We start from the raw sequence: 24,443 nt of genomic DNA, 5'->3' as shown, positions 1-24,443 counted from the left end.
ATTATGATATGATGTTATATGCATGCATGTGGGTCCACATTTGATTAATTATGCTATTTTGATAATTTGGCCCATTGAGGGTGAATATGTGTATTTGGGTACATAACTTGATTTGTGAATGAGATTCCATTATTATGGAGATATATTCGAGCTATTCGGCATGAGACGGTCACATATAATGGATTAGCGGTTTTGTCATAACGGGGTCAATTTTGGGGTAATAGAAATGTTTATTTGATGATAAATTGGGAATATTTGAGATCAGGGTGAAATTCTGAAGGTTTTGACTATAATGTCCCCGGGGGTGTTTTCGGAACCCCGAGCACTAGGTTTTATTTGAGGTTACTTAAGCTTGAAGTAGTTGTCAGATAGAACATACGATTAGAAAATCTTTCGTTCTCCCTTTTGTTAGTTCGTTTTACCGTTTAAGCATTTTTTAAGATATCTCGAGTTCTAGGAGTCAGAATCAAGCGAGGATTGAGACATAGCGATCCTAGAAAATATTAGAAGCTTCTTAACCGAAGGATTTGATGGAAAACAACCCAATTGAAGGTAATATAAGTTTAAGTTTTGAGTTTTTCCGAGTTTCTAAGCTTTGAATTGATTTTGTGAATTGTTGAGTTTCCAATTCGTTTGAACCTTGGGTTTTGAGGGTTTTGATGCATGGGGAAGCTTGGGAACTTTGTTTTGATGATTGGGGAATGTTTATGTATGATTTTGGAGGCTTTGGAGTGATTAAAACGCGTTTGGGAATGGCCCAGAGTTGAGGGCCGCGACCCTGTTGTTGGGGTGCCGCGGCCCTGCCTTGAAGAAGCAGGTGGGGATTTTGTGCTTGCTGGGCGCCGCGGCCCTTGATGGATGGCGCTGCAGCCCTTGCCTCAGGGAGCTCTGGGGGCCGCAGCCCTTGCCCTGTTTTCGCCCTGTTTGCTCGTTTTGACCCCGGGAACTTAGCTATAGGCCTTCGAAGTGTTCCTACTACTGGGATTAGTTAGGATTGATCTTCCTGAGGCTAGATATTGGTGTGGGAACCTATGTTGGTAATTATTATTAATGATGTCCCATGTTTGGTTATGATTAGGTGACCGCTAAAGGACTAAAGGTTGATCGTTCTCACGGGTCGTTCTTTTAATCTTTCTAGCTCGAATCTGAGGTAAGAAAATTGCACCCTGTGTATATGACATGCGTGATTATTATTGAGGCATGTTGATTGATAAACGTGGACTTGGATTGCCTATTAAATGCTAGCAAATGTTGAATACTTGAATATGTACTGATTAGTCAGGGACACTGACCTAAAGAGTCAGAAATGGCATAGCGTCATGAACGCCGAGCCAAATGAAGATTAAATCTAATCGATATCTGCAAGAATGACTCATATGGGGTATTAACGCTGGACCGAACCTAAGGTCGATGAACTATAAGCGCTTGTCTGGTCTAAGACCAGTTATTCAGAGCCAAGGCATATGGCCCGGTGACTGTTTGTCACATGTCTAGGGAACGATGTTCCAGGGTTATGACTCTATGGTCATGGGGAAGGTTATGTTGGTGACTATTCACCATACACCTATCCTGTTCAAACTTGTGAAAGGTTCTCTTATCAGTTTAGCCTAGTGATCCTATCGTCACATGGCTGGAGGGTGCTGTCCCCATATTAGTGACTTTTGTGAGTGTCACATATTTGTTTGGACTGATGGTCCTGAATGATTATTATGATCATTTTTGATATTATATCATGCTTTATTGTGTTTACTTGCTGGGCCTTGGCTCATGGGTGCTATGTGGTGCAGGTAAAGGGAAAGAAAAGCTCACCCAGCCTTGAGTGGAGAGCTTAGGTGGTGATGTGTACATACGCGGCCGCTTGACCACCAAAGCCAAGGCATTCTCAGAGGAACTAGGGGGCTTACCCTATTTTGCCGCTTAGGTCGGCGGGGTTGTAAATTTGAAATAATAATGACAATTTCTACTGAGAACAACTTGTAAATGTTTTGGTTAGCTCTGCAGAGCAGTTTGTAATGAAAATATCCATTTCCTTTTTATTAGTTTTATACCTTAACCTGTTAATTATACTTAGAGCACGTTTTTGACCGAAGGACTCGGGTAGCGGGTCAAATTTCCGGTCCACCGTTCACCGTAACTGTTCTGGGGTAACCAGGGCGTTACACAGCTTGAGGAGGGTCCCTACAATTGGCAGAATGCGGTATTAAAAACAAGAATCATTGTTTGTGATCGTATTCAAGGGATCATGAACAAAAGAGGAGCTTTGCTATGGCCCAGAGAGCAATATTGGGTGTTGAGGGAAGCATGGTCAATGTACTCTAAGGCCTTTCTCCTATTGGACAGAGCGTGGAAGGATCCTTGGCAATTGAGGAAGTAACTCGACCCATACCACGTGTGACCGCTAGGATGAGGATCATGGCGAGCGCTCCCAGCTACTTTCACATCCCGGGGGATGTCTTTGATTACAGCTAAGGGGACGAGTCCACAGTTGAAGACTAGAGTCCGTCACGTAAATCGTTCCATGAAATGCTAAACACTTAAATGATTTTTGTTTTGGTCATTAAACACTTTATGGGATTATTTAAATTTTTGGAATAATTTGAACATTTTGAATTCTAAGGTTTAATATTTTTTTGCAAACTCTAAATGATGTGGTTTGAATGTATGATCTTTGCAAATATCTATCAAACCATTATTCGATGTTCCTTCCTTATGATTTTTCTTTGATTGCCTTAGAATCTCATAATGTCGAATAGAGGGAGAGGAGGCCGAGGAAAGGGTGTCTCCACAAGGTCTAAAGCCTCGACAACCCCTGACATAGGAATGCCACCAGTCCAACCTGCAGCTCCAGCATCACCATCTGTGAATCTGGCTGCAAAAGTAGCAAGGCTAAGATATGACATTGACAAGTTATTCAAGGACCAGAGATCCTGTTTACCTCAAGATGTGACGTGGACAAGTTAGCGAGTCATGTTCACAAAGATATGATGATTATGCTATGATGATTATGTTTATGATGGTTATGTTATGATTATTATGATTATGATGATGATGGTTATGATAATTATGTTTATGATTGTATATCAATGTATGAATATGAATATGTTTTGTTGTGTATACTTGTGTGTTATTTGTACTTCCTTACTGGGGTTTTAGCTCACTCCCTCACTTTCCCTTCCAGGTAGCAAATAGGAGTTCTCTCTGGCACGCGTGGTGATGTGGGGAGTTCCAACGTCAGGGTGTGTATGGCGTGGGGGATCCTATGGACGAGAAAACGATCAGTTTTATGCCAAATTTTCTAAAGAATAATGTTATGTTTATTTTTAACTTTTCAAAACTTATCAGTGGGACTTGAACTTTAATTATTTTTAAAACGTTGCGTGAAAACTATTATTTTCCTTTTATACTATTGGGCCCAACTGGCATGTTTTAGCCAGGCCCCACTGAGATTTTTCATATAATAAATGGCTTTCTTTTATAAGTTTATGAGCATTTAAAAGTTTTACAAGTACTAGATCATAGCGTTTTACAGAGCTCATGTTCTCCTTGCGTTTTTGCTGTCATGGTATCTATATGTCGTCTTGTTTTCCTACTTTGTGTTCAGTGCACATAAATTTATATATAATAGAAGGGAATATATGTACTGTTTTTTTATATAACAAAATTTCATTGATTAGATTCATGAAGTACATTGGTCATAATACAATGTGGAAGTAAACTCATGTAACGACCCAAAAATCACTAATAAGGCTTAAGGGCCTTGATTAGTGTGCCGGGAGGGCATGATTGGTTTATGTGTGAATTAAATAGTTTAATGCATGATACTGTGATAAGTATGCTTGTATGGTTATATGAATATATATGTGAAATGCATGTCTACGAGTATTAGTATGCATGTAGGCCCCATTTAGCTTAAAGGGGTATATTTGTAATTTTAGCCCGTTGAGGGCGTAAATGTGATTATATGTTATAATTGTGAGGACCACATTATTATGTGGGTAAATCTGCAGCATGCGACTTGAAGCGATCCTAGGGAGCTAGTTAGCGGGAAAGTCACAACGGGACCTAATATTTGAATTGGGGCAAGTCAAGGAGTATTTCGGGTATTAGATGGTTATTTGGGTTATCAGGCTATGGAAATAAATAATTGGAGATATATTTGAGGTTAGGAAGCTTAGGTGGGAATACTGGAGAATTTTACCATTTTTCCCTCAGGGACGTTTTCGGTACCCCGAGCCCTCCGGATTGACTTAATTGCTTAAGGATAGATAGACAAAACTTAGAAAGTTGAGGAAATATCAAGAACCGACCCTTCCCTCTCCCTTTTCTTCTCTCTCAAGGAAAACTACAGAAAAACTAAGGGAATTAGGCTGGAACACAGAGAATTGAATGGAAGATTTGGAGGATTAACTCAGTGGAAGCTAAAGAATCTAACTAGGAACTGAGGTAAGCACTGAATTACATTTTTGATCAATTGATTATGTAGTTTTGGGGCTGGATTCTAAGAGTTCTTAGGTTCTTAACTTCAAGGTTGAATTAAGGCAGAAAGCTTAGGTGTTAGCTTAGAAATTGCTTGGAGGATTGAGTCTTCAGTGAAGGTAAGCTCCAATTTATGATGTAGTGTTTGAATTCTAGGTTTTTCTGACAAGTTTTAGTTTTTTTTAGTGTGTGGGTTTCATAAATTAAAATGGTGTTTTAATGAGTTTCTATACTAGGTTTCTGCTGGCTTATGTTACTGAAATCATGCTAGAATGTTTTTGGTAATTGGAGTATATTATTGAGATGGTTATGGGTGGTTTTGAGTGAGGTTTGGTTGTTAAAAATAGTGGTTTTTCTGGGTTCGAAAGGGTCGGGCCACGGCATAGTTCTTGGCGTGCCGCGGCCCTCTGAAGTTGATGAGTGTTGGAGATGGAGGGCAGGTCGCGGCCCTCTGAAGCTGATGGGGAATGTAGGGCCGCGGCCCGTGTCAGTTTTTGGGCAAGGCTGAGCCTTTGGTTGGGGCCATGTCGCGGCATAGGGAGCTTGAGCTATGGCCCTTAAGGACATTTGTGACCTATTGGAGTTTTTAAGCGCGGGATCATAACCTAGGGTGCTCAGGATCAATTCTACTACCGCGTTTAGTGGAATTCGGTGTCCAGGAGGCTAGAACTTTAACCGGAAGCCTTTTAACAATTATTAATGGTATCCCTTATCTTGGTTGTGACTAGGTATAAGCTAGGTCTCGGGAAACAGATCGTGCTCAACAGGCATCCTTCGTAATCAATACACTTGGAAACTAAAGGTAAGAAAATTGCACCCGATTGTGAATATATAATGGGACTAAGGGCTCCCTGTTTTGTATGCTTTATGAAGGATGGTATTATGCCATGTGAATAATAAACAAACGGCGTAAGAGTGCTGGATTTTTCATTGGCGCATAGGGCGTGGCTCAGCCACTGGTAACTGAGGACAACTTATTATGCACTGAGCTCGGTTTAAGCGGACTGGAGTCAGTGGGGTAAACAGAGGGTGCGACCTAAAGGCATCGACCCTCATTATCATGTGATTTGATTATTATTATTGGTTGATGAATATGTCATGTTGAATAGCTGAGTGTTGGTTTGTTGATTCTCTGGCTACATCTATGGACTATGTGATGAATGTGGTATGCTAAGTGTATGAACATGCTTTAAGGGTTATTCAATTGTTATCATTATTTGTGCTATAATGTTATATTTTCTTGCTGAGCCTTTGCTCACGGGTGCTACGTGGTGCAGGTAAGGGCAAGGGTAAGCTTGATTAGCCCTGAATCGGAGAGCTCTGAAGGCAGAATGTACATGATCAGTTGCTCGGCCGCCACGGTTGAGGAGGAGACAGGAACAGGAGGACCATAAATGTCTATTTTGCCCTTAGAGTGGCTAGTGGTTGTTTGTACTCTGGAAATTTTGTAAAATGACTTTCAAACACCATTTCTTTTGGGATCCCTTGTACAAAACGTTTAATTATATGAAATGTATATTTTATGACCAAAACCCTTTTAACCCTAGTGTATTAGTAATGTCAGTGAACGTTTTTAACTAAATGACTTGATTAGCAAGTCCCACACCTTTATAAATATACAGTGTAACGATCTTGGCTACCCAGGGTGTTACAACTCATTTTCTATTTGTAGTGTATATCTATCCACACCATGTGTTGTGGTATTTCCATTGTACAAAATATATATCACTTTACTACCACGTAGTTTTCATCTTAGTACCATCTTACTATTGTGTTAAATTAATATACTATTATTTGGCTTAATACCAACTTAATACCCATTATTTTAATTCGTATCATTTTATTACATGATAAATTAATTTAAGGATATACATTTCTACTAATTGTTGCAAAAAACATTGATTGAAATCAAAATCATTTTTGAAATTCTTTATAGAATTTTATTTTCGTGGAAAAATTATTTTTAGAATTAAAATATGTTTATAAAACAAAAATAATAGTAATTGAAAAATATGAATTAAATATTATTAATATAAACATTTATTTTGATATGAGTTATCTTTTTCAATTGAAAATTTAAAATTACATTTTGTAAATAAAACATTATTTTTTAAAATTGATTCTACTTTACTAATATTCTTTGAATGCAAATTGAATATAAAACTATTTTAGAATGTTTATATCAAACTAAAACTTTTTTCAAAAAATTATATCTAGTATTTTATTGTTTAATTAATAGGGATTTTTTCAAAAATAAATATATTACTAAAGTTTATTTCATTTATACGATATATTCAATATCATTTCACTTATGTTTTCTTGGAATTTTTTTCTTTAAAAAATACGGTTTCTCCTTAAAAATAATTTTCCTTCTATTTCTTTATTTCTATATCTACTTTCTTTCTCCTTCTTCCTTTCTCCATTTTGGTTTCTCCTTGAAAACCATTTCCTTCTCTTTCTTTCTTTCTATATATACTTTCTTTCTCCATCTTCCTTTCTCTTTTTCTAAACCAAATCCCTAATTTTAATCTCAGAGGACTCAATCACAGTCGACATCTTTATGGGTTCGGAGAAGGTGTTCTTATTGCAATGGAAGCTTGTTGTCGTCGTCCCCAAACTTCGTTGCAAAGAAGAAGAAGAAGAAGAGCACATGAATCTATGCCTCCAGTTGTCGTGAATCTAGGTGTAAAACATGTCATTTTACTCTTGAACATTTTTGGGTTTGAATAAATGCAATCTTGATTTGAATAAGATTTGATCGAGTTAGACCTTAAGGATTATAAAGTAATTTTAGGCATGGACTGATTAGCAAAATATGGGGCAACGATAGACTGTAAGGCTAAGGCAGTCAACTTTAAAACAAAAGGCAGAGAGCAGTTCACCTTCAAAGGAGAAGTTTCCTGAACTTTCATACCGATAGGCTCAGCTCTGAAAGCTCAATGGTTAATCAATAGCGGTTCCAAGCGTTTCTAGCTAGTGTGGTGGACAAAACACGAGAGACACAGCTCGAACCAAAGGATGTACATATTGTATGTGAATTTCCCGAGGTATCTCCAGAAGATTTACCGAGATTACCTCCGAGCAGGGAAACCGAGTTTGAAATAGAATTGGCACCAAAGACGGAACCAATATCGAAAGCTCCCTATAAAATGGTGCCTACCGAGTTAAAGGAGTTAAAGATACAACTGTAGGTGCTGTTAGACAAGGGTTTCATCCAACCAAGCTATTCGCCTTGGGGAGCACCAGTGTTGTTTGTAAAAAAAAAAAAGACGGGAGTATGAGGATGTGTATCGACTATCGAGAACTAAATAAAGTGACGATCAAGAACAAATACCCTTTACCTTGAATAGATGATCTTTTTGATCAACTACAAGGATCTACGGTATTCTCAAAGATAGACTTGCGGTCAGGGTATCATCAGCTAAGAGTACAAGAATAAGATATCCCAAAGACGGGTTTTCGAACTAGATATGGACACTGCGAGTTTCTGGTGATGTCTTTTGGCTTAACAAATGCACCAGCAGCATTCATGGATCTTATGAACAAAGTATTTAAGGACTACCTGGATAAGTTCGTCATAGTATTTATTGATGACATATTGATCTACTCAAAGACGAAAGCCAAGCATGAAGAGCACCTACGACTGACGTTGGGATGACTCAAAAGTCACCAACTATACGCTAAGTTTAAGAAATGTGAATTCTGACTAGAGAAGGTGGCATTTCTAGGACACATTGTGTCTAAAAATGGCGTGGAAGTAGATCTAGCCAAGATCGAAGCAGTAAAGGACTGGCCCAAACCCAAGAGTGCCACAGAGGTGAGAAGTTTTCTGGGATTGGCAGGATACTATAGAAGATTTTTTGAAGGGTTCTCCAGAATAGCTACACCCTTAACAAATTTGACGCGGAATCAACAAAAATTTGTATGGACGAAAAAGTGCGAAGAAAGCTTCCAAACGTTAAAAGACAAGCTCATATTAGCCCAAGTTCTATGCATCCCAAACAATAAGGGCAAGTTTATAGTGTATTGTGACGCGTCGAAGCAGGGACTTGGATGTGTTTTGATGCAAGACAAAAAAGTGGTCGCTTATGCCTTGAGATAGCTAAAGGAGTACGAACAACGGTATCTGACCCATGACTTAGAATTGGCAGTGGTAGTTTTCGCTCTAAAGATTTGGAGGCACTATCTGTACGGAGAAAAGTGTAAAATCTATACGGACCACAAAAGTCTAAAGTACTTGTTTACTCAAAAATAGCTCAATATGAGGCAACGGAGGTGGCTGGAGTTAGGAAAGGACTATGATTGTGAGATCTTGTATCATCCGGGAAAGGCTAATGTCATGGCTGACGCACTTAGTAGGAGGACTTACGAAATCTTGTCAACACTTAAGGGGATAGCTCAACACTTACAAGATGATATTAAGAGGTCCGGAATTGAGCTGATAACTGGACAACTAGCTGACCTCACAATCAAGTCAAATCTAATGGAGGAAATAAAGGAGAAACAACAAGAGTATGAGTTTCTTCTTAAGATGAACACAGCAGTACAAAGCTTAGAAAATGTTGATTTCTCCTTGACAAAAGAAGGCATGCTACGATATAGGAACCAAGTATGTGTGCCCGAAAGTGGTGAATTAAGAGAAAGTATTATGAAGGAAGCGCACACTACTCCGTATTCACTTCACCCAAGATCGACCAAGATGTACAATGATGTCAAGACAGTGTACTGGTGGCCTGGGATGAAGAAAGACAAGCAGAATTTGTAGAAAAATGCCTTACATGTCAACAAGTTAACGCAAACATCAAAGACCCGCTGGAACTTTGCAACCATTAGAGACTCCCGAATGGAAATGGGAAGATATAGGGATGGACTTCGTGACGGGATTATCAAGGATCACCAAGCAGCATGACTCTGTTCAGGTGATAGTAGATGGACTCACGAAATCTGCTCACTTCTTGCAGAGAAGAACAATTTATAATGCTGAGTAGTACACAGAGCTTTACGTGGCAGAGATAGTGAGATTACATGGAGTTCCAAAGACAATAGTTTCCGATAGAGGATCGGTTTTTACATCAAAGTTCTAGGAAGGTCTACAGCATAAAATGGGCACTAAGTTAAAACTAAGTACGACATTTCACCCTCAAATTGATGGTCAGTTAGAACAGTTAGAACATACCATACAAATATTAGAAGATATGCTGAGGGCGTGTGCATTAGATTTCTCAGGATCATGGAGCAAGTATCTTCCATTGATAGAATTCTCTTACAACAACAATTATCATGCAATGATAGGCATGGCACCTTATGAGATGTTATATGGACGGAAATTTCGATCACCACTTCATTGGGATGATGTTGGTGAAAGACGATATTTAGGACCCGAGGCTGTAAGAGAAGCAACTGAGGCAGTAGAAAAGATAGGATAACGAATGATTGTCGCTCAATGTTTCCAGAATAGCTATGCCGACGTTAAGAGACGAAATGTTGAATTTTCAGTAGGCGATCAAGTCTTTCTCAAAGTTTCTCCGATGAAGGAGATTATGCATTTCGGAAAGAAAGGAAAGTTAAGCCTGAGGTTTATAGGTCCTTTTGAGATATTGGACAAAGTAGGGCATGTAGCATATCGGTTGGCTTTACCACCATCATTAGCTGAAATGCATAACATTTTTCATGTATCAATGTTGAGAAAATATATATCAGATCCATCCATGTGCTCGATTACAAGGCTCTAGAGTTAAAACAAGATTTCAATTATGAAGAACGACTAGTATGTGTTCTAGAATAGGGAAATAAGGAGTTAAGGTCCAAAAGTGAACCTATGGTTAAAATCTTATGGAGCAATAGCAAAGAAAGATAGGCCACAAGGGAATTGGAGGAGTATATAAGAATAGGAGTAGTAGTAGTAGTAGCAGTAGTAGTAGCAGTAATAGACAATAGCAGTAGCAGCAGCAGCAGCAGCAGCAGTAGTAGTAGCAGCAGCAGCAGCAGCAGCAACAACAGTAGTAGTAGTAGTAGTTTATTGGTCAAAGCCGGGATTTAGTTAGAAACTCGTATAAGCAGCGGGATGCTTTAGATAGCATTGGACTTGCATATGAGGTTGCAGTGGGTTGGATGAGTTACATAAGCATGAAATTTGTAAATGAGTTTTTCAAAGTTACTTTTGGTTGCATGGGGTTACATTGGGCTTGCATTTGAGGTTATAATTTGTTGTATGAGTTGCATAAGGATGAAATTAGCATTTGAGATTTTAAGTTGCCATGGGTTGCATGAGCTTGCATTTGAGGTTGTTTGGACTTACATTGAGCATGCATTTGATGTTGTATTGGGTTGCTTTTGACTGCATGAGGCTGCATTGGGCTTGAATTTGATGTTGCAATGAATTTTTGAGGGTTTGATTGAGTTACATGGGCTTGCATTAGAGGTTGCAAGAGGTTTCATTAGACTTGCATTTGAGGTTGTAGTGAAATACATCAGTTACATAAATATGAAATTTGCAAATGAGATTTTTTAAAGTTACTTTAGGTTGCAATAAGTTGCATTTTAGGTGGCAGTGAGTTGCATGATAATGAAATTACCATATAAATTTTTAAGTTGTCATGGGTTGCATTGGGTCACTTTAGGTTGCATAGGGTTGCTTTAGGTTTCATGGAGTTGTATTGAGATTGTAGTGGGTTGCATGAGTTGCATAAAGATGAAATTAAGATGAGTTTTCTAAAGTTGCTTTAGGTTTCATTGAGTTGCTTTTAGTTGCATTGGGCTTGCAATAGGTTTCTTGGGGTTGCATTAAGTTCCATAGGCTTGCATTTGAGGTTCAGTGAGTTGCATGAATTGCATAAGGGTAAAATTAACATGATTTTTTAAGTTGTCATGGGTTACATTTGGTTGCATGAGTTGCATAAGGATGAAATTAGCATATGAATTTTTAAGTTATTATGGGTTGCATTGAGGTTGGTTGAGTTGTCACGGGTTGTATATATATTGAGGAAAATATACACAATATTGGGCGATTTCCTTTAAATTTCTACGCTCCTACACTTTCACTTAAAAAGTCAACACTCACGGGTATATAAATCATTACACTAATACTTGCACCTATTAATAGAAGATATCTTGAACTCATATTGGAGAACATTCTCATTTTATTTCATTATCTCTTCTTTCTCCACTTCAATTACACCTTCTATATTTTTTTTTGGCTCGGATGTCTATTTTTCTTAGTTTTGGTATGGTACTACTTTGCTCTATTGTACATATTTAATTTTTTTATTGGGCTCTGCATTTAAATCATAAAAAGATTCTTTACTATCATTGGGAAAACATCATCATCCTCTAATAACAACCTAATAGTTTTTCCATCCAAGATTGTTGCAACATCGTGAGAATTCATGAACGGGCATGGAAACATCGTGGAAGAGAGGAAAATGAAGTGGGAGAGAGATTTTTTTGTATAAAATGTAAACCTGAAATAAAAAGATAAGATTAACATAAAATTAAAATATATATATAATTGAAACAAACTAAAATAGAACGTAAAAATGAAAAACAAAATGAAATTATCGTATTTAGGATAATTTCCTTAATTAATATCATTTTTGACAAAAAAAATTATAAATATATTTTAATTCTAAAGGGAATTTGGATTAAATAAATTGATGCTATTTTTCATAATAAAAATATATTTTTATAAAAAATAATGGAAAATATAATTTCAAACTAATTTATATATTATATACAATGTATTACTATTATTTTTTTGTTAATATAGTTTAATTTTAAAAAATAATTTTAATTAATTAAATTATAGTGATTTTGATTATAATCAAAAAATATTTTTATTAAAATTGATAGAAATGTATAAAGTACTGAGTTGGTGTTAAAACAAACAACAATGTACCACAATATTATTAATTGAAACAATAAATTCCAAATTGACATTAAGACAAATAAGAGAGGGTACTAAAATGATATAATCCCATAATAAAATAGTAGGATCATTATAATTTATATTATATATGGCTGCTTTTAATAAATAATAATCGTCGTCATTCGCAATCTTGGGAAAATATTGCTTGTAGGACATGATTTATTTGGTAGATTACTTTTTTTTTTTTGAAAGGTTGTCATATCCTACTATTTGGTTAATTGAAAGTGATTATTTTTTATTGGTCTTGAGATGGGTGACAAAGAAGTACGCTCCCTCACTATCCATGCAAATAAAATCTTTCCCACCAACTTTAACAAATTTGTTGTTCTATTAAGTGTATAATTACATGGAAATTCTTTTGTGGGCCCTACTTTTGTTTTTATTGGGATATGTGTGTTTTGGGCACACAGGGAGATTATAAATTAAATTATTTATATGATAAGATATATTGTAGTTATAGCAAACATACCACCATTTTTTAAAAAATTCTTAATAATTTATTGTGCCAAAAATAGAATTCATACAATTAGTTGCACTCATGCTAATTTTTTGTATACACGTGCAACTAACTATTTTGAACTATGTTTTCAACACCGTAAATTATTCGAAATTTCGTAAAAACTGGTATGATGTCTTCTATAACCACAATGTATATCTTCATATAAAAAAAATTAAGTTATAATTTATCCACGTGCCAAAAATAGAGACACCCCTACCAATATGGGCAAAAATAGCACCTCCATTATAGAATACTTCGATAATTTCATTGGACAATCAACAATTTTAATCACCCTAAATAAAGGCTTTCAATTAATAAAACATTTAAAAAACATGTATCATTTTTGTCAAGAATCTAGCTAAAATAACACATATTTTAATTTTCTTCTTTTTCACCAATAAAACATTTTTCTTTAAAAAAATAATAAATAAAAAACTCCAACCAACATTTATTTTTGTGAAAAATAAAACAAATATTAGCAATGAAAGTCACAAAGTAATTTTTTGATGGTAAAAGTCACTTTTGTCACCATTTTAATATATTTGTAGGTCATTCTCACCTAGACCATCTACAATGGATTATGTAATTTTTGTGCTAAATTTAGTCCAGAAAATAAATCAATGTTATATTTTGCCTAATTTTTACAATTGTACTCCAATACACAAGATGCAAAGTAACTCAAAAAGTTAAAAATATTTTATTTAATAAATGGTATTAATTAGTGGAAAAAAGTAAATAAAAATGTTAAAATTTATTGTTTCCCAAATGTGGTCCATACTACATTTTGTGTCTAATTTGGCACATATTTTATAACATCGTTGGAGTCATATTTTTTTAAGAAGTGCTAAAATATAACATTGCACCACTTTTATAGCAGTCAATTGGAGATAATCTTTAGTCTTAGAAAAATTGCAGTGGAAGTCACTAAGCAGTATCAATAGTTGCATCTAAGAGCATCTCTAATGGAGTGTCAAATCTCCGATGCATTGCTAAAATATAGCATACTTCAAAAAAAAAAAATTCCAATTGTGTGCTAAAAGTTGTGCCAAATTTAGCACAAAAGATAGCATAATCCAAATTTGGATCTACAATAAATAATCACTTTTTTATTTAATATTTTGCCATCAATTATTATTTTTGGTATCTGATTTATTATTGACATTAATTTTATATTTTTGGATGATAAAAAAATGAAAAAGAAAATTATTATTTTTATATTTTCAATAAATATTAATAGATAAATACCATTTTGGACCTTATGTTTTACAAAAATTACCGAGTGGACCCTGTATTTTGTTAAATGACATTTCAAACCATGCATTTTGCAAAACGGAACAACATAATAACCTAGATAGGATTTTGGTCAAAATATTATTCAATATGACCAAAATACCCCTAATTTTTTTAGTTAATAAATTAATTATATAATTAAAATAAATTTTAAAATAGAAAATATATTAATTGATTTTAAAATATAAAAATAATTAAAAAGTTAAAATGAAAACTAATTAAATAAAATATACAAACTAAATTAACTATATAACAAAATTTAAATCATAATTATAACTGTTGACCCATAATTTGGCGAGCAACACTATGTCAATAAAACAATATAAAGTGAGAACTAAACGTGAAAATAAATAATGACACCAAGAGTTTTATAGTGTTTCGGCCCCAAATTAGTAATAACCTACATCTAGTTTATTACCATTATTTATGTAGAATTTTCAAAACCCTTGATCAGATGAATTGGATCAACTGAGTTTTGTGAGTCTGAGATAGTACAAAAAACATCTATAAAAGCACTTAGAACTATGAATCTTCCCAAAGTTTTAGAATTAAAGCGTCCCCCATAATGATTTACTAAGTCCTCTATTTCTAGGCTTAGAAATGTACATAAATGGGTTGTGGGCCTTACATGATTTACGTAATAAATATTAATAAAATAATACAAGGGAACTGAATATTACATAAAATATATTTTCTTAACTAATTTTGAGCATTCTTCGCCTTTTATCCGAGCAACTTTGGTCATGCCCAACGACCAGCCTGATTAGTAACTGTCTCACTATGCATGTAGATACAATCAGTAATAGAAAACGAGTACACTTGTCTGATAGAGGGTCGACCTGGTATTCCACTACAAGAAAAAACAGTATTCATAACACTTAAAAACTCCTAACCGGGAGTATTGATAACGCTTCTGAAAACGCTAACATAGCTCCTGTTATTAAAAGTCTTGTCTTTTCTATAATAGTATTCAGATGTTATGTTCAATGTTATCTTAAACAATTCAATAACACATTTTTAGTTGCTATAATATTCAAATAATAACATTTAATTAGAGTATTTGGTTATAAATTTGACGTTTAATCTTACACTTTTTGCATAACACTTTTCCACTGTTACATTTTATTATTTTTATAGCATTTTTAGTTTGTTATATTATATAAATCATAACGATTTGTTATGCTAATAATATATTTCTAAATCATAAAATATTAAAAGTCTAGTAATAAAATTTTGTTACTTTAGTGTGGATAATATATTTTAAATTTTATTTTGATAAGTATACTTATAAGGTTTTTTTTAATTAAAAGATTTTCATTATTGTATTTGATAAAAAAAATCAAAATTAATCATAAAATGTAATTCTCAATAGATTGATAAACCATAAGTATTACATTAAACAATAACTAATTCAAACCATGAATATGTCTACTTCACGAGATCTTAGTTCTAACTTAAGTTTGAAAGCATAACATAATAAAGTTTTATAATCCTGAACATTTTTTACTTTAAAAATGAAAAACAGAAACATTACAAGATACACAAAAGTAAATCATGCATGAAACTTGCTCCATCCTTCAATTCATCATCCTTTGTGCACTTGTCTTTGTTGTGAGTCCATATGCTTAGCTACAACAAAATTTAAATAATTAATGCTTCAACTTAAAGTTAATAGTAAACTAAAAGAGTACATAAAAAAAGTTGATTCACTATGCTCTTGTTTCCATTGTGACATCAGCTTGCTCAACTACATAAGAAATTAAATGATTAATACTCAAACTCATACCTGATAGTGAACTGTAAAATAGAACAAATAGAACTACTAAAAAAAATGAATCAACAATTTTCATGGATGGTTTCCCTTGATTGCATGATAATTATCATGAGTGCCTAATTTCATAGAGAATATGAAAAGATTCCAAGACTTAAAGTTGCCAATATGCAGTGGTTTGGCAATCAATGACATTTCAATAGAGATGTCTACTTGATAAAAATGATAGAATGATTACAAATTATGAGCTTAGATACCAAAGAAGAAATATCTATTTCCAATAAGATACTAGTGATGAAAACCTATATTTCTCGATAGTAGTGCTTTGGAAAAATATCATAAGATAAATTTGATCAAAAAAATAGAACACCACAAGCCAGCTTACCTTTGAGGCGGGAGGCAACACTGCTATTTGACATATAGGGGTAAACTAAGAGCCTCTCAGAGGCCGTCATACAAAACCCGTAAAGCTGAAGAAGGTTCATGTGAACTGCCAGGTTGATCATCTCAATTTTAGTTTGGAATGAATCTCACCACCAATGACATTACCATCTTTAAGCCTTTTAACTGCTACTACTGTACCATCTCTAAGGCAGCCTTTGTAGACATTTCCAAAACCACCTTTTACAACCAAGTAATTGCTGCTGAAGTTGTTTGTTGCCATCTAAAGCTCTCTAAATTGAAATCTCCTTAGGTTTCCAAAGCAAACCTCCTCATGATGTTGCTCTGGAATTTTTTAAAGCCTACAACTGTTAATCTCTTCTTCTTCTGTTTCTTTTTTAATGATATTGCTTAAAAAAATGAGTTAGGTTTACTAACCGTTGACGTCAAAGAAAACTTGCTGGTTGTGTCTGTACCTCCACCAAAGAAGGAAACCAAACCCAAGAATTAGTAGACAAATGCAGCCCAGGCTTGAAGCAAAGGCTAAAGCAATTTTATGGTTTTTGGGTCTCCAAGAAGTTTGAGCATCTTCAAAAGTGGCATAAAGAAGAAAATTAGAGCAGTTGTAACATGTTATTTAATGATAATCTCTCAAATAATCTATCTTAATAACAACAACAACAATTACAATATAGAAAATGACTTACTTGAGGGTCTTGGCAGGCAACCTTGGTACTGGACCACTAAGATTATTGTATGACAGGTCCCTAGACCATTGAAAAAATCCCATAAAACCTTTTTATAAACTATTCAACTTGTGAGGGAACCTTGATAACAAGTGGTATTAAAATGCTAAAAGTTGAAAAGAATTACAGGAAGGCAAGCTGTGTCATGTTAGTCAAAGATGCAGGAATTGCTCCACTCAAAGTGTTATTGTCCAGTCACCTGATCCAGTTCCAAATCATGTAGTTACCATCAAGCTTAACATGAAAATATTTAACTCAAAATTAATCAACAGAGTTTACATACAGGTATTGAAGACTCTTTAAGTGTGATAAAGTGTTGGGAATTTGACTATTGAAGTTGTTATTGGAAAGATCAAGTGTGTCAAGCTTTTGGAGCCTCCCAATCTTAGAGGGGATAGGACTTGTTATATTATTGCTCTGTAATAGTCTGCAGACAGAGAAATAATAATAATAAACAAATAAATAAAGGGTCAGTAGCAAACAAATTATGAAGACAAACAAAATGAGAATGACAGCACTGGTGTTTCCACTTACACACTCCAGAGATTTGTTAAGTTTCCTATGCTTGCAGAAAGGATGCCTGATAAGTTCTGGCTTGGAGTTCCTCTCTAGCACCAAAAACCATTCCCAACTACTTAGAAAAAATCTTAAAGTTTCAAGTCTCAAATTTGTGTGTGACATATAAGCTCAAATTTTTCCGATATAAGCTAAAATTTGGTGTTTTTTACCATGAATTTACTTACAGACTAATGACCAAACCATCAGGAGAGCAAGTGACCATATTCTAGCTGCATGGATCAAGAACTTTTGATAATTATTTACATCCAAATCAATATGTTATGTAGTTTAATCACAAGTTGAGACACAAATCCATCAGAAAGAAATTTTATATAAGCCTTTGTAGTGGAAACTGCAACCTATCACAAAATCTTAGCATGCATCTATGAAAGATTTTGACTTTACAGGTTGCATAGCCAAGAAAATATACTACTGAACCAAATAATATTGTATAGGAACTAGAATTAAATACACAAGCTACTATAAGAGAAAAGACAAACACATGAAAATTCATGAAAAGAATAGATAGACAATCGCAGAATGGAAAATCTCTTTACCAAGAGTAATAACCAAAGAGTGAGACTTTTTTTTTCTTTCCCTTATTAATATGTTATTCTAGAACTGAGTATCTAAACTTATAAAGTATGTGTCTACCAATTGTAGGATATTTAAAAGCACTATGTATTATATTTAAATACAAAAAGTATCAAAATATTTAGTGTTATGCCCTGAATTCAGATAATCAAGAACAGACATAAGTTGCATCTAATAAGATATGGAATTTAATCTTTCTCAAATTAAGAAACTGATCTCACTCAATCCCCGAGCAGCTCCAGAATGCTCAACATTACTATTTTCAGATTTATGATACCTAAAGAACTTTATCGATACATAAAGATTAATGAAAATGAAAAAAAGATTTAGCAAGCCTTATAAAAATTCCAAAATTATATTCATTGTAAATAAATAATTAGACAACAGTACAGGAAAATGAAAAGTCCCTAGTGTATGTTTATGATTTTTTAATTTAGGATAAAAAGCAAGTTATATTCAAGCTAAAATCAGTTAAGCTATAACATAAGACATTATTAAAATAAAAAGCTTTAACGCATTACAGAAAGATATTCATAAACATCAAAACTTCAAATGTACAAAGACCTAGAAATTAAAGTGAACAAAAATATGTAAATCATTTAGTAAAATAAAAATATAATAAGATCCTTAAACACAGAAAAATTAAGATCAAAATGGTATACAATACAAGGCAAGTAAGGGGGTCCTTATTGTCAAACAATTTAACTTTGCAATGAAACATATATGAAAAGAAAAAAGCAATGAAACCCAACACTACTAAAGTAAGTAATGTTAGATTAAACAAAAATATGTACAATATAAACCATAACAAAGCAGCTTTGCAAGATATGAAACATATATGAAATAGTCATGTTCATTAGTGTAAATCTAAACCTAAATTCTCTTCTGAACTAGTCAGTAATGAGGTCAAAATTAGTAAAGAAGGTGAAAATCACTTCAGAAGTTCAAATGGCTAAGAGCTTAAGGAGCTATTCTAATTCTTAACAGCCCTTACATTTTCATGGCCAATATGGCAAAGGAGTTCAATATCTTCCCCAATTTAGTTGAAGCAACTGCTTATGAGCAAATAAAAAGAAAAGGCCCAAAAGGAATCCACATATATTAACTTCCCACAAAGCAAAATAAGAGCTTGATACATAATCTAAAGTTTAAACGACAACAAAAAGAGCTACTAGTCCAAATCATATTATAAAAATCATATCTAACAATCCAAACAAGCTTGCTAAATAAATTTACTATCAACTCATATTTGCATCAAATCTCATTACTACACACTTTACAACAGAGGCTTTATTATTAAGGAAACATCTTAATATCTTATTGATGTGAACCAATAAATCAAATAACCTCAATAATATAACTAAACAATTTGAAATAAGAATAATAAACAAAAAGTAACATTACAGAAATATACACAGCCATGAGGGAAAAAAAGGAATTGTATAGATTAACTTTTGATGGAATAAACTTACCATACAAATCAATTCCATAAGCACACCAGTAGGATCTTACTTGCTCAAGATCTCAAACAAGTTTTCATCTACTTTTTCCTGAATCCACAGGACTAAGCTTTAAGTATTCATCCTCAATATGCCCATATAAACACAAAGAAAGTCAAGCTTGTATACCATTGTCATCTCATTATAATTTATAAACAATACACCACCAACAAAAAGATAAATACAATATCTGAAGTCTAAACAAAATATGGATAATTATAAGTTAAAGACGTACCTTACTTCAAGAATTCTCTTCTTGATCATTTCTTCAATGTGTCTTTATTTCTATTCAACACATTATAGCATATTAGTGAGATATTTATATACATCAAAAATAATTTTTATAAACCCCCTTAAAAAACTCTTTAAAACATAAAAATCTACTAAAAACTCAAAGGCAACACCATTAATCAGAGGCAAAACTAAAAAAATCTACTAAAAAGTAAACAAAAAAAGTCCAAAACCAGTTTTGATACACAAATCTTAAACAAAAGATAGAACAAATTCATAAATATGATACTTGCAAATCAAAACATATAATAAAATCTATCATGGAACAAACTCATGGCTATGAAATATAATCGTAAATCTGAAGCAAAAAAAAAATAAATCGTAGAAAATTCCTACTGAAACTTTGTTGTAAATCCCATAAACTATGAATTTGAAAAACAAATTCCAACCACACAGAGAAAACTAGAAATGCATAACTCTAAAGAAAGAAAACAAAAAGAGAGGGCAGAAGAAAAAACCTCTGTCTCACACCAGCTGTACTTTTCCATGAAGACGAGTCGGACCCCTCACTGAACCCAAGAGCAAACTAGTGTTGTCCTTCCTCGCGACACCACAAGCACCTAGATGAAGTCCTCCTCGTCACACAAAAATGTTAATTTTCAGTAGGGTAAAATAGATATTCCTAAATTTAAAACAACACTTTTAGTAATTTTTTACAAAGTACCAAATTATATATGCCACATAGTAATTATAAAAATAACATCATTTTACTATGTGACATCTAAAAAATGATACTTATAATTATATTTATCTTCACCTAAAAATTTACTATTATAAAACTCACTTATATTTAGTACAAATGAATCACATGAAGAAAAAAACTAACTTTAAATATGTGGAAATGGAACTGCTCTCCAATTATGCTTACCTGCCCTAAAAATGTTGCTGCTATAATTTGAAGTGGGGATTATCTAAATAGGAAACCTTTGGGTTTTGGTTAAGAGAAGAGAAGATGACAATATATTTAAGAGGACCGACACTACACACTAGATGTAGGTCTCAATCAATTGAAATTCTATTCCAACTTATAATCAAGTAAATGAATGGCTGAAAAGGGTTCCAAGCATATACATTAGATATTTATGTATATATATACACATGATTATTATGATTCAATAGGTCATACTGTGTCCGACTCTAAGATGGGTCTCTCTGAAAATAGTGTTTATGAAAACATAGATGGGGATTCGAATCACGACAACGAACAACCAAATCGAATAGATTCAATAGAAGTTTCTTAAAAGAATAAGACACTAAGAAAAAGACAAGCTAAAGATAAAGCAATGAATATTTAGCTTCAAGGTTACTGAAATCAATTTGATGATGATAAATTCATTCAATCAAATATGTTATGGCACACAACAATGAATCAAACACTAACAAGCTCGTGGGATGTGTGTTTTTCTAAGTTAATTGCTATATAGAATAAACCCTTTTCTTTTCCAATATGGAACCTTTTTTTTGTTAAAGTCCAACCAAACTTTCTATTCATGTACATGATATACAACAAGATACCTCAAAGCTGCTTCCTCTGGATATGCTTGATCTCAAAAGATTTAGAGCCTCGTCTTCTCCTCTGGATATACAACATGATTATTGTCTTGCAGCTTGTTATCCCCAAAAATTGGAGTCCAATGACGTGGCAATAGAAATGACAAATGGCAAGGAATGGTTGGGTGATCTGGCTTAGGAGTGACCCGGTAGACCAGTGAAGAATTTTGACTAGCCAGTCAAGTGTCATGACCGACCAGGCATGACCTTGTCTGACTAGTCACATGTTTGTCTGACCAGGCATGACCTTGTCCGACCAGTCACATGTTTATCTGCCCAGGCATGACCTTGGCCGACAAGTCATGACCATGTCCGACCAGTCATGACCATGTCCGACCAGTCAAGTGCATGTCTGCCCATCCAAGTGCATGTCTGTCCAGTTAGGTGCGTGTCCGCCCAGTAAAGTGTTTTGTCGACCAGCCTAGATGCGATATGGATCGACTAGATAGAGCAAGGCTACGCAAAAGATCCCAGAAACTGCTTCAACAAGAATCGGTCTTGGCTTGCGAGAGAATCTCTCAATTTATCCCATGAATATAGTATATTGTTATATTTTGAATATTATTGTAAAATAAATATAATGAGAATAACAAAATATCCCGATTATGGGGGACATCATCTGTACGATCCTGAGCCTATAAATACAAGGCTTATGGCATCATAAAAAGGACTTTTGATTCGAATTCTGATTTTCTAGAGAGAGAGTAGTTGTATTTTGAGAACTCTTGTATTCTTGTAATCTGCACTGAAGAAACTCAGTTGACTCAGGTTCATCTGATCTTGAGTGTAGATCTATAATCACAACTCTAAGTGGATTAGGCTATTACCAACACATTGGGGCTGAACCACTATAAAAATCGTCTGTGTCGTTTATTTCTCTTGAAGGTTTTTGTCATTTTTGACGTCTACACGTTGTTGGCCAAAATCGCGATCAACATTTTGGTGCTTTCATTGAGAGCCTGAGGAGAAAGATAGAAGATCCCTCTAGCATTATGGTGCCTAAGAACACCAATGCACCCTCCAAGAAGACAGGTTCCTCTAAAGAGCCTGCCAGATCAGAAGGTCCTGGCCCTCAAGACCATGAGACTGAGCCTAGAGTCATGCTCGAGGACGTGACTCCAAAGGTTGAACAACTCCAGGAGGCCATGGGGGCTTTCCAGGAGGAAATGGTGCAATTCAATGCTCGGCAAGAGTCTTTTGCTGAAGAGATGGCCAGGCAGAGAGTTGCGTTAGAGCAGCAAAGGCGCAATATGGAGGCCAGAAGCGAAGAGCTCAGACAATAACAGGAGGAGGTCAACCAGAGACATGGTGAAGCAGCACTTGCTCTAGAAGCGGCTACCCAATTGGCCCAAGCTAATGCTCAAGCCTCAGCACAAGCAGCCACCCAGGGAGCAGGAAATAATAATGCTGACGGAGGACCACTGGCAGAGCCGATTCTCGAGGACCGGGCAGAAGCAGGAGTAACCCCCCTGGTCGGGAAGATGATGGGGACCGATCAAGAGCTGCCTCGATGCAAAGGGAGCACTCTAGAACCCCCTCCAGGAGCCACCGATCAGAGACTTCTAGATCAGGGAGTCACCGGTCGGGCAGTAAAAAGACTCCACCCAGGCTGTAATGACCCACTAATCTAGACTTTTGGACCATTAACGAAACTATACATACAATCCTTAATAGAACTTACATTTGCAAAAATACCATAATTTTATTAAGTAACTTGTAAAAAAAAATATAAGAGTTACTTACAAAATAAAATACTAAGAAGGATAGGGGATCCCATTGTCTTTAAAAACAAAACACGATTTAATAAAAAGACATTACATAAGAAATGCGGAAAATATATGTAAAACCATAAAAAGACATAAAACAGTAACTACATCCTCGAATCGAATAACGCTCAGCCCCTTGACTCCATTCACCATCGATACACATCCTCTAAGCGTCCACGAATCTTACCGCCTCTTAAAGCTATTTTCCTGCACATAAAACAAAAAGGAATGAGCCTAATGCCCAGCAAGGAAAATCTAACACATAGTCATAAACATAATTTCATAAGAAACATAAAGACTTAACATAATACATATAACATACACTTATTATAATGGCCATTATTACTTGGGGTCCCATAGACTAAACAAGCATATGCCCATGGGATTAGTGGGGTCCTACTAGCTAAGTAGGTCATATGCCCATAACCCATTTGGGGTCTTGTTAGTCATATGGGTCATATGCCCAAGCCTACAAACATACATGCATACATATCATAACACATTTAATAACATAAAACATAAGATAACATAAGCATATAACATATTGATTCTAGCCTATTTTCCTTACCAAAGTTACCGGGATATGTGGACTGAGTTGGGACTTTTTGGAACACTCCTAATAACCATTAGAAAGAGTGAGTCTAAAGAAGAAAAGAGATGAAATGAAAGGGATGGAAAGACTAAACCATTTGAAAAACATGCTTACCGAAACTTATGTGCTCAAGAACTTAGTTTTCCTAACCAAAATAAGAATGAGGTTAGGGAACTGAATAGAAGGCTATGAGAAAGAAAATAACATAAAACAATGAGCTAGAGTTTTGGTTTACCTCAAAGACTTGAAAGACCAATCTACACCACAACCGAAATACTATAGAACCTCACTTCCCAAAGTGTTTGATAAGCTTATGATGTTTAAGCTTATGATTTTCCCAAACCAGGTGTTTACACTCTCACACTCACTTAACACTAGCAGCTTCTGAACTTAGAGCAAAAGGTGAATAATGGCTGGGTACTAGGTCCTATTTATAGAGTTTGGGAATGAAAGTATCTTGATTTTACTTGAATAAAAATAATGGCTTTTTAGGTGAAAATAATTT

General features: G+C 34.7%; 1 pseudogene; it reads right to left on the bottom strand.

Moving 5' to 3' along the window:
* Positions 1 to 2,729: 2,729 nt before the first annotated feature.
* Positions 2,730 to 24,443, bottom strand: part of LOC133815587 (protein NSP-INTERACTING KINASE 2-like) — a 33,659-nt pseudogene continuing 11,945 nt past the window's right edge.

Source organism: Humulus lupulus, chromosome 1 (assembly GCF_963169125.1).
Source record: "Humulus lupulus chromosome 1, drHumLupu1.1, whole genome shotgun sequence".
Taxonomy (NCBI): Eukaryota; Viridiplantae; Streptophyta; class Magnoliopsida; order Rosales; family Cannabaceae; genus Humulus; species Humulus lupulus.
The sequence above is the reverse complement of the archived record's forward strand: the minus strand, read 5'-3'. Positions and strand labels throughout refer to the sequence as shown.